This window comes from Sturnus vulgaris, chromosome 6 (assembly GCF_052056855.1).
Source record: "Sturnus vulgaris isolate bStuVul1 chromosome 6, bStuVul1.hap1, whole genome shotgun sequence".
Lineage (NCBI taxonomy): Eukaryota > Metazoa > Chordata > Aves > Passeriformes > Sturnidae > Sturnus > Sturnus vulgaris.
The window spans coordinates 1,409,657-1,419,688 of record NC_142248.1 but is presented as its reverse complement, the minus strand read 5'-3'; positions in this window follow the sequence as shown (position 1 = coordinate 1,419,688).

Here is a 10,032-nt window from a genome sequence, read left to right as displayed (position 1 = left end):
TCTTAGTGACAGTAAAGGTCAGGGCTGGAGGCAAGAGAGTTCTCAGCACCCAGGGGCCCCAAAATGCCACCCACATCTCCCTTGCTGCTCTAATGCCCTGTAGTCTCTGCCACTGTCCTTCCCGTGCCTGTGTGTGCATTGTCCCAGAGGGATAGCAGGGATCCACACAACAGTGACCATATGCCTTCTCTTCCCTGTGGGGTGAATTCAGCGGCCTTTGAAGCAAATAACCTCAATGCTCCTCTGTGCTGTGCCAGCAGCCTGCTGGAACACAGCCCAGTCATCCTGAGGGGTCTGCATTCCCAAGAGCAGGTTTTGGGGGTGGCCAGCATCCTTGGTGCTCTCTGTTTCCATGTGGTTTCCAGCTCTTTTGCTCCCACTGATGTGTCCAAGCACATGTGCAGTGGCACTGGTGTGAGATGAAGGGGAGGGAGGTGAACCTGGCACTGAGAAGGAGGTTTAATTCTTGGAATACTTGCAAAGATGTCCTCAAAGGTACGAGGCCTTGGGGAGAGAAGGGGTTGCTGTAGCAAAGGGAGAGGCTTTGGCTTATCTGGAGTCACACAATGAGAGATGCCCTTGCTTCAGAGAGGGCGTTGTGCAAGCAGAGCAGGGGGATGCTGGCTGGGATACAAGTAATCTTGGCTGCTTCCATTAACTAATCCGGCTGCAGGACATGTGAGCCACCCCCACTGCCCCATGGCCACCAGGCTCAAGCAAGATGCTCCTGCTGGACTATGGACTTCACAATCTTCCAGGTTCTTCCAGGCCAGGGACGTTATCCTGCTGCTTAGAGCACACAGGATGGGTTTATAAAACAGCAGAGGGTGTCCCAGTATCCCAGAGCTCAGTGTAACCAGCCAGGTGTGACCCATCAATTCCCATCAGCTCGGGGCTGGCTGCGAAGAGCAGAGAGGGCTGTGACTACAGGCACACCCCTGGAGGTGCAGCTCACTGCCAGAAGATGCTCCAGGGAGCAATTCCAAAGAGCCAGTAGCTTTCCTTGGAGAACAAGGGAGGTTCCCAGGTGTGCTGCAGCTCTGAGAACAGCCTCCTGAGGCTCAAACCCTCCTGAGTATGTATAATGCCTCTCACAGGGAAATGGTGGCCTTTGGCAAGCCCAGCTCACCAGGGAGCACAGAATTTGCGAATTAGTATTGCTGCACCTTGCTCAAGTCCCCCTGGCCTCTGCAGGCTCAAACCTCTTAACAAGTGCAGCTACATAAGTAAGCTCAACCAAATTTAATGAACTCCAGAGTAAAGCTCCCAAAATCTTTCCTGTCCACTTTGGGAAGAGCATATGCAAGGCTATAAATAGAGATGGAAAAAACAGCTATGCTTCTTTTAACCCTATGAAAATATTAACAGCCACATGGTTTTTGAGAAGGTAAAGAAGAAAATAGCACCTAAGAGCTGTTATTAGTTCCTAGAAACAGCTATTAGCAGACACAGCAGAACAAATTAGTTTGTTTATCAATGAGGAGAAGATTAAATCTGTGGCTATTAATGGCCCGAAGTAATCCTTGGTGGAGATGGAGAAACATTAGAAGAGGTGATGACGCCCTTCCAGAGGACAAGTACTGAGAAACAAAAGTAACAAATAACTTCCACTGAGTGGAGGAGCACTGGAAAAGTAGCCTGATCAGCACTGATCTAAAAATACCCATTTTCAGCACTGATACCACGTCTGTCCTTTGTGTTGTCGAGTCCACGGGGGCAAACAGAGAGGATCTGGACCCAGTCCTCAGGAAACAGCCATGAGAGGGGCCATCAAGTGTGTCAGGGAGTTTTGTTCACTATCCAAAATTGTGCCACCACCATGGCTTCCACAGCAGGTGGCATCACAGATACCCTTTGGACCTGGAGAAGCCTTTGGTGAACCAGAGGAGAGGGTGACCTGGTCCCTGGTCACGGTGCTGGAAAGGATGGGCAGATACAGCAGAAAGTGCTGGGTGCCAAAACTGGGCGCTACAAGCAGTCAAAGCAGCAAGTGGCTAAGGAGGGAAATGCCAAAAAATGAAGGAATGCTTTTATCCTGGCTCAGACTGGATCTGTCCCAGATGTAAAGCGGTCTCATGAATTGGAAGTAAATCATTGTGTCACATACTTCTGTGGTTTCTGCCACTGCACATTGACCCAAACCCCTGTTTTTCTCCATGACTTCTGGAGGTGCTGCATGCTCCTTCCCCTTCACAGGGTATACCTCGAGCCTCAGCACTTCAGGTCCCCCCAGCTGGCTTGGGACAGGAGCTGTGATTTTTTTCCTCCGTCTCCCTTGCTCCTACAACACCATCCACGTGGCATTTGGCGTTTTGCTGTGTGGCACAGCTCTGTGCCAAAGCACCTTTCCCAACACTGCATCTGGCAGTGGAAAAAACCCAGCTCACCATTGCTCTTATGAGCTTTGGTTGCTCGCAGGCGTCCATCTTCCTGGCATTGCCATTCCTCACTCACAGCATGCTGCACTGGGGCCAGGAGGTGCTGAGGACTCGCAGAAGGGAACAAGTTCCCTTTTCCCGCTTGTGGTCAGCCGGACCGCACTGTGGAGTGTTCTGATCTCAGGGAACGGGAACTCCCAGGTCTGATACCATTAATTATCACTGGGCAAGTGGATTGTTTTGAGCACTTAAAGCTACTTTAGGGATTTGGATGCACATCGGTAACTAGTCCATAGGCCTTCCTATGGGTTCCTAGACAAGGAGGTGTAAATCCCGCTGATAAGGCTTGTTAGTGATAGGGGGCTGGGGAGGGGAAGCAGGGGGGTGTTCGGAGCCAGGCACAGGGATCTCCGGGGCCAGGAGGGTTAAGCCCACTGGTGCAGCCCCCTCCTCCTGCTGGAGAGCCCCTGGCTGGGGGGAGGCACTGGGGTGCTGCGGGCAGCCGGGGTCAGGCTGATTTACAGCAGCAGAGGAACCGGGGCTGTTAATTCAAAGTTGCCGCTTATCGGTGTTTAGAAAGCAAGCTCCGATCTGTTGGTTAGCGATTTGGCCTTTGCTGTAAATAGAGGGGCCCTGTGCTTTGCTCTGACATTTTTGTCTTATTATCTTGTCTCAGCCTCCGAGGGAGGTGGGAGAGTTATTTAAGGCTGACCTTAGTGGAAGGAAAACGAACAACTCCCTTACTCCACCCTGTTTTTCTCTCACAGTCCTGGGTAACAACTGTTGCATTGAAGTATCTGTGCGGGATACTTAATCCTTCACCATCCCTGAAAATATTTTGTAGATCAATTCACCCTGCTGCGCCAAGAGAAAATAATCACAAAAACACCAAGTAGAACTAATACCAGGAGAAAAAACAAATTAAAAAAAAAATTCTGTCATTATTCCTCCTGAAAAATCAATGAGTATGGGCCTTGACTCCATCAGAGAATGGAGTTTACCATTTAGCCTGTTCAGTCTTGCACTGCCGTAGCTCAGGTTTAATTCATATCTTTGTGTCACAAGTTTGAAAAGCAGTTGCTTCATCCGAAGCAACTAAAGATAATCCTCTGAACATAATATACAAAAACACATATACAGTGGCTGGCTGGAGCTGGAGAGAGTATTTTGGACTTGGGAGAATTTAGATTGAGACCCAAACCCCCTACAGCTCTGGGGCAGAGTGTTCGGGGGATGCACAAGGAGTCTGTGTGGGTCTCATCCATCCCTGTTGGGATGTGCATGGGTTTTGGGCGGTTTTCTGTGCACAGAAATAAACATCCATGTGCTACAGCTGCCCCTGAGTGATTCACACCTTACACAAGATGTTCAAAGTGAATTGGTTAAGAGACACAGGAAGAAATCCTCATCCATTTGGAGCACAGCACTTGCTAGACTGAAAAACATCTAATCTCCAAACTTTTGTTTTATTGACCTGTCACCGCCAGTCCCACCAGCTGCACAATGAGAGTGCTGCAAGGCTACAGTAGCACATCTGGGGTGTGGACACGTGGGGTTTTTCAGTCCCTCGCTGATTCTTTGCAAACCTCTCTATTCAGTTAAAAATAACAGCAAAACCAGAACAAAACAAAACAAACAAGCAAAAAAAACCCCACCACCCAAAACCCCCTCCTGATCAGTTTTCAAAGCATTTCAGATACTTTCTGCTTTCAGCAGTGCCAGAAAAATGTCAAAAGATCATCTTTCCACCTAGAAAACCTAGCGTTCTTCCAAGCACTGTAATGAACAAGTCTCGGAAAACTGAAAACAAATTCCTTGCAGTGGAAAGTGCAGTACCCATTCTGGTCCCTGGGGAAAAAGCCAAGTCTGATTTGAGCTGGATTAGCAGCACGAATGACAGCTCAGGTCAGCCGCAGCCTTATCCGAATCAATTCCCCTCTCCGGGGAGGCGGTGCGTGTTGTGCGCGCATACCTGCGGCTATAGGATTTGTAAATAATTGAGTTCTTCTGATCCCTACCACCACAGCACAAGAAGAAAGATTTGGTCCTGAGGGGGCTGACAGAGGTTCAAGCCCCAGATCTGCCACTTAGACGCTTCTTCCCAAAGCTGTTTAGGCATGTAATTACTTTTCCGGCTCTGTGCCTGGTCTGAGTCTCTGATTCTCTGCCTCCTTTTATCTGTCAGCTTTTTACAGGGACAAGAGTACTCCTCTACCTCCCAAGCATGTAATGAAGATGAATTCATTACAGCTGTAACACTTTAACGAGCACTGTTGAAGATACAGGGTATCCTTACAAGTCCTAAATTAGGAAACTCCCTCTCAGAGTGCGCTGGGGTGCCTGGATACATGGCCCAGATCTGTGCCGGCAATACATTAATCCACCTCTGTGCGTGATTCTGGAAGGGATTTTAGCAGGAGAAAGGGTCTGGCTTTCATGTAAAAGCCAAGCTTGAGTAGTGACTGGAATTAGTTTCCTTTACCATGAGGATAACTCCGGAGTAGGAAACACTGAAGTGATTTGGTATATCCTCTAGTCTCTGGAGGTGCATCCTGATTCCTGGGCATCCTGTACCCCATCCACTTGGATGCAGCAGACACAGAAATAGTGAGAAATGCTAGGAGAAAATGTATTTAGTGAAGGCAAGTCCCCTGATGTTTTACTGTTTAAAAGAGACCTCCCAACTACTGTTTCATGCATAATTGTGCAATTGGTAATATCCTGCCAAAGAAAGGCTTAGATCATCTCGTCTGCAAAGCATTTTCCACCTCCAAATAAACATTTTGCACGAGCACAAGTTGCAGGTCTTCCACTATAATGTGCCCCAGGCTGGATTTTGCATACTACCCACAGGCAAGGCAGCCAACCTGAATCTGGATAGCAGAAGGATGCAAGAGTCAAACTCAGGATGCTAGACCAGAAATATATTTTTTTATTCTTAATATCATGTGAGCAGCAGCACGATTCCAAAATGAAAAATAATTCTGTTTCGTATTTCTTGACACAGAGAGACAGACAGACAGATGCACCCACAGCAGCAGCAGCAGCAGTGACAGCAGTGAGACCACTCAGCGAGGCACTGAGACAGGCACACACCAGAGGGGGTGCTGGGGCCTGGCTCTGAGGAAGGCTTTTCCCCTTTCTTCCTCCCTTGCCAGCCCATGCTCCATCGAGGGGAGGGTTTAACCTGGGCTGACCCATCACTTTGGCTTTCCCCAGTCACCTTTCATAGAGCTTGCAGTCCTGTTTGGTGAGGTTTGAGGGAATGGTGTGAAGGATCCCACGACCCACCCAAAGGACATGAGCTCGTGCTTAGCTCTAAGCAGCCACATAATCCTACAAATCTGCTCCACGGTAAGGAAAATGGAATTCATCACATCTTTTGGTGAAGGGTGTGACTGGGTAGATCCTCACAGTCTTTTTCTCTGAGTGATCTCGAGGCCAAGCTGTATGGAGCTCTGAGTAACCTGGTCCAGTGGAAGGTTCCCTGCCCATGGCCAGGAAACCATTCCGTGATTCTGTGATCTCATTCAAGGCAACTCTGCAAACATAACCAGCCTTGTGCAAAATGCTTGAAGGATACCTTAAGACAAAATTGAAAGCATGGGAAAAATCCAATACAACTCAGGAAAAAGCCTAAAACCAGGAATACTGGAGGGCTGCAGGAAATCCCAACAATATCAGAGATTACAGCAGGGGCTGTGGGCGCCTCTCTAGCCCACAGGAAGCCGATGGGTGATAGAGACCAAATGCTTCTGATATGAGAGAGTGGATGAGAAGAGACTCAAGGATTCACTGCTTCTATTGGTGGGACTGTTACGGGAAACAGCAATAATCTATAGCAAGGCAACATCAGAACATCAGCAATGGGAAAACTGTGTTTTTAAAGAGTCTATCCAGTGACTTGAAATAAGCTTGTCTTTAGAAAAGGAATACCATCTAGTGGCCCAAAAAGGCAATTAGGATGTGCAATGGCAATTAGAGAATCAGATGAATTTAGAAAAAGAGAAGGAAAAACTACAGAAGAAGTAAGGAGGGTGATTAACATATATAGTGCAGTGATTCGCCCTGGAGCAAGGGAGAGCTCAAAAGGGACCTGATCATAGTAAATGCAAAGCTAAAATTAGACATTTGCAAAAGCAGATTGGGATGCAAAAATTAAAAATAACTGCTGGAGCTCCAGAAAGTGGTGTAAAGAACTTGATCGGGAGCCATCACAGGAAGATGATTTCAAGGCTGATATGGGCAAATGGGAAAAGAAAGAGAAGTTGAGAATAGCAGCCTATCCCACAAAGACTCCAAATGCTGTCCCGAGGTAGGTGGATATGGCAGATCAAACTGCTGTAGCAGTTAAAATGAAAAAAAAATTACCCCAAGGCAGGTAGCTGCAGATATGAAGCTCCACTGAAAGGAGGCACAACAGCAGAGAAACTGCTTATACTTAGAATTAAATGGGGATTAAGTGGTAAATTGATTAGAGTGTGTGCTCCACCAGCTTTTATCCACTGTACATCGGGCACCTCCTTGATAAACCTTTAATCTTGCCACCATGGGCATTTAATCAAATTGCCCAGCAGGATGGTAAGACAAGGATCCAGTTGGCACAATCACTACCAGTCCATAAGCTCGAAGAAGATGGAGAGTCTTTAATAAACTGGTAAGGACTGGCTTGGATGTCGTGGACATGAGCAGCAGGACATGATCCCATGTACCAACCAACCACTCCCAGTGCAGCACAGGTATCTCCATGGTCCCTGGCAGCCCTGAGGCTGAGTCAGGCTCCTTGGACAGCAGATGAATTAGAAGAGGTACGGCACAAATGCACCCCCACAATTTACACTAAGCTTCCATATGGCAAAATGCAGAGGAAGAAGCGATTGACAGAGTTGCTTTCACATTAAGAGATAAACAATATACCTTTACTTGCATCCCACAGGGCAGAGCACCTGCCCTGCTGCACATGCTTGTGTGAGCAAAGTGTTTGAATGATGTGTGCAGGGGACAAAGGAAAGAGATTGCCTTATGTGGTGATATTTGGGGAACCACAGATAACAGAAGAAGAGGTACAAGAGAGATGTAGATGAGTTTTAAAATTAAGAGAGCAAAAGGGATTTAATGTCAACCTGAATATGGCACAATTAAAACAATCTCAAGTTAAATGCCTGGACTCAGAAACTGGTGAAACAAGAAGATGGATAAATGCTAGAAAGGTTAAGCTTTCTGTGAAATAAAGACTCCCACTAATCAATCCCAACTCTGAAGAGTGCTGGGAGAATTTAATTTCACAGCGTATCTATAGCTGTGCTAGTATCTTATGGCAGTGTATCCATCTTTGCTAATAGCAGCAGAGCGTTATGGAAATGACAGGAAAAGAAACAGGGAGGGAGCTGGAGCAAAGACCAAGACAGTGCTTTATCTGACATGAAAGAAGCTTCTTGAAAAGCTGCTGCACTCAAAATCCAAGTTAAAGGAAAATTATTCATAACAAGAATTTCAACACGTGCTGATACTGTGGGAGCAGTGCTGTTACAGAGAAATAGTGGAGGAAAATGGATACCAGTAGCATGTGAGTCGTCTCCAGTGGCTGGACCAAAATTTCCTTGGCCATGAGAAAATCTGGTTAGAGGCAGTCTGGGCTGTGATGGAGTTCAAGGCTTTTCCCCTCAATAGTGCACTTGTACCCCAGTCTGCTCATACCGTGCTCTTACACACTAAGGGAAGAAATGGATATTGGTGTGGGTATCCTTTGAAAGGAAACCAGGAATGAACCAAAGGTACTGCACACTCATGGGAATGCTACATTTGAACAAAGAGGAAAAATAACCCAAGACACTCTTATCAGTGGAATTAGGGAACAAATAGTGGGCAAACTAGAGAAAGGATCATGCCAAGGAGCTTACAGGCTCCAAGTAGAAAACAAACCCTTCTACCAACATCTCTCTACAGATAGCTACTGTCTGGTAGTAGAACAAAATACTGGTTGCATAATGGGGGGAAAAGCAATGGCCAGAACATGGTGGGACACCTATGAAGAAAATAGGAGTTCTATTTTACAAACTTAGAAGGAGAGTGGGAATAAAATATATGTAAAGGATGTTAAAGTAATGTGAAGACCACAAGCAATACTGAGAAATAATTTAGTGAGCAAGTAGCTATATTAACTCAGACTTTGTTTACTGCAGCCCCAGCCAGGTGTCAGCTTAAAAAGATGGGATGAATAGTGTGGCCAGTTGAATAGGAGCATCCTACACTTCTTTATGTAGCTCATTATGGCTGTCTAAGATAACAGTCATAATGAGCTACATAAAAATGTGGGGTACTTTTTTCAGAGTTCAAAGAGTTTATACTTGGCCTCAAATGAAGTAAGAAACATAGGACATAAATAAAAGTTGTATTAGGTGTGCAAAAGTGGATTAATAAAAGAAAGCTGTCAGCTCTACTGCACTGGCTAAACTAAAGACTTGACAAATACTGCCAAGGGATCACCTCAATAAATGTCACAAACTAAAGAAAGGTATCAGTATCTGTTTGCCACAATAAATACCTTTCCTGGGCAGGCTGAGGTTCTCCCACCTGAAAGGAATACAACTGCTGAAACTGTGACAGTGCTGTTACACAAAATTGTTCGCAGGTATGGAACAGCACCTGAGACAGCATAAGATGAACAGAGGGGACGGTTGGGAAGGGGGAAGTTTTAAGTGAAGAATTCAAGTCTTAATAACTAGCCTGGGGATTAAGCAGGGACTGTATAAACCCTACCACCTGCAATCACCCAGAAAGGAGGAAAGAAATGAGTCGGACTATTAAAATTAATCGACCGACAATTGTAGGACAATATCCAAACTGATGGGCTAAAAAGTTAACCTCTCTATCAGTAGCTTTAAAAGCAGTGATAGATTAGGGATTGGCTTACCATATTTTGTTTGGATAGCCTGTCTCTTAGTGGCCCTATGTCTAAGAGCCTAAAATATTACGGAAGATAAAGAAGAAAACAATGCTCTGGTAGAAGAAGCAACATGAGGAAAATGTGTAAAAGGAGAGAGCAAGGATCCAATTCATATATGGCTTATGAAATAAGGAGCCAAGTAATGTATTTGGAAACAGATTAAAAGGAATAAAGCTTAGAGACAAAGCAAAAGGGGACCTATTAAGTTACTAATAAGATAAATCCTCTAAGATATTAAATAGGTGAGGGCAATAGTAAATACAAACGGGTTCATGTTTCTCAGATGTCTCCCTAAGGGGCCAAAAAGTTCTGGAATCTGTCACGAATTTGTCAGGAACAGAGGCACTGAAAATGGCCCAAAGAGGGACCTCTGGCGCCTGTGCAGCCCGAGCCCCTGCACTCAGAGCCTGCCCCAGCTCAGCCTCATGTCCCAAAAAGCAAGGGAATGCAACCCTCCCGGTGCTCACCTTCCCCTGGCTGCAGCACATCTGTTTGTGCGCTTGCACACTCATGCTGCTGGGGTACTGCAAGTTTGGCTTATTTGCTATTTTTGCAGGACAGCAGATTTTACTACAGCTCCTCAAAAAAGCAGCAGCTGACAGAGTCAGGGAGCAGCAATGCAAACTCCAAGGCAAGGCAGAGGAATTGAGGTCTCCTGCAGTTTCAAGGATTTCTAAATTGGCTTTCCGCTCCATATTAATGAGTTTG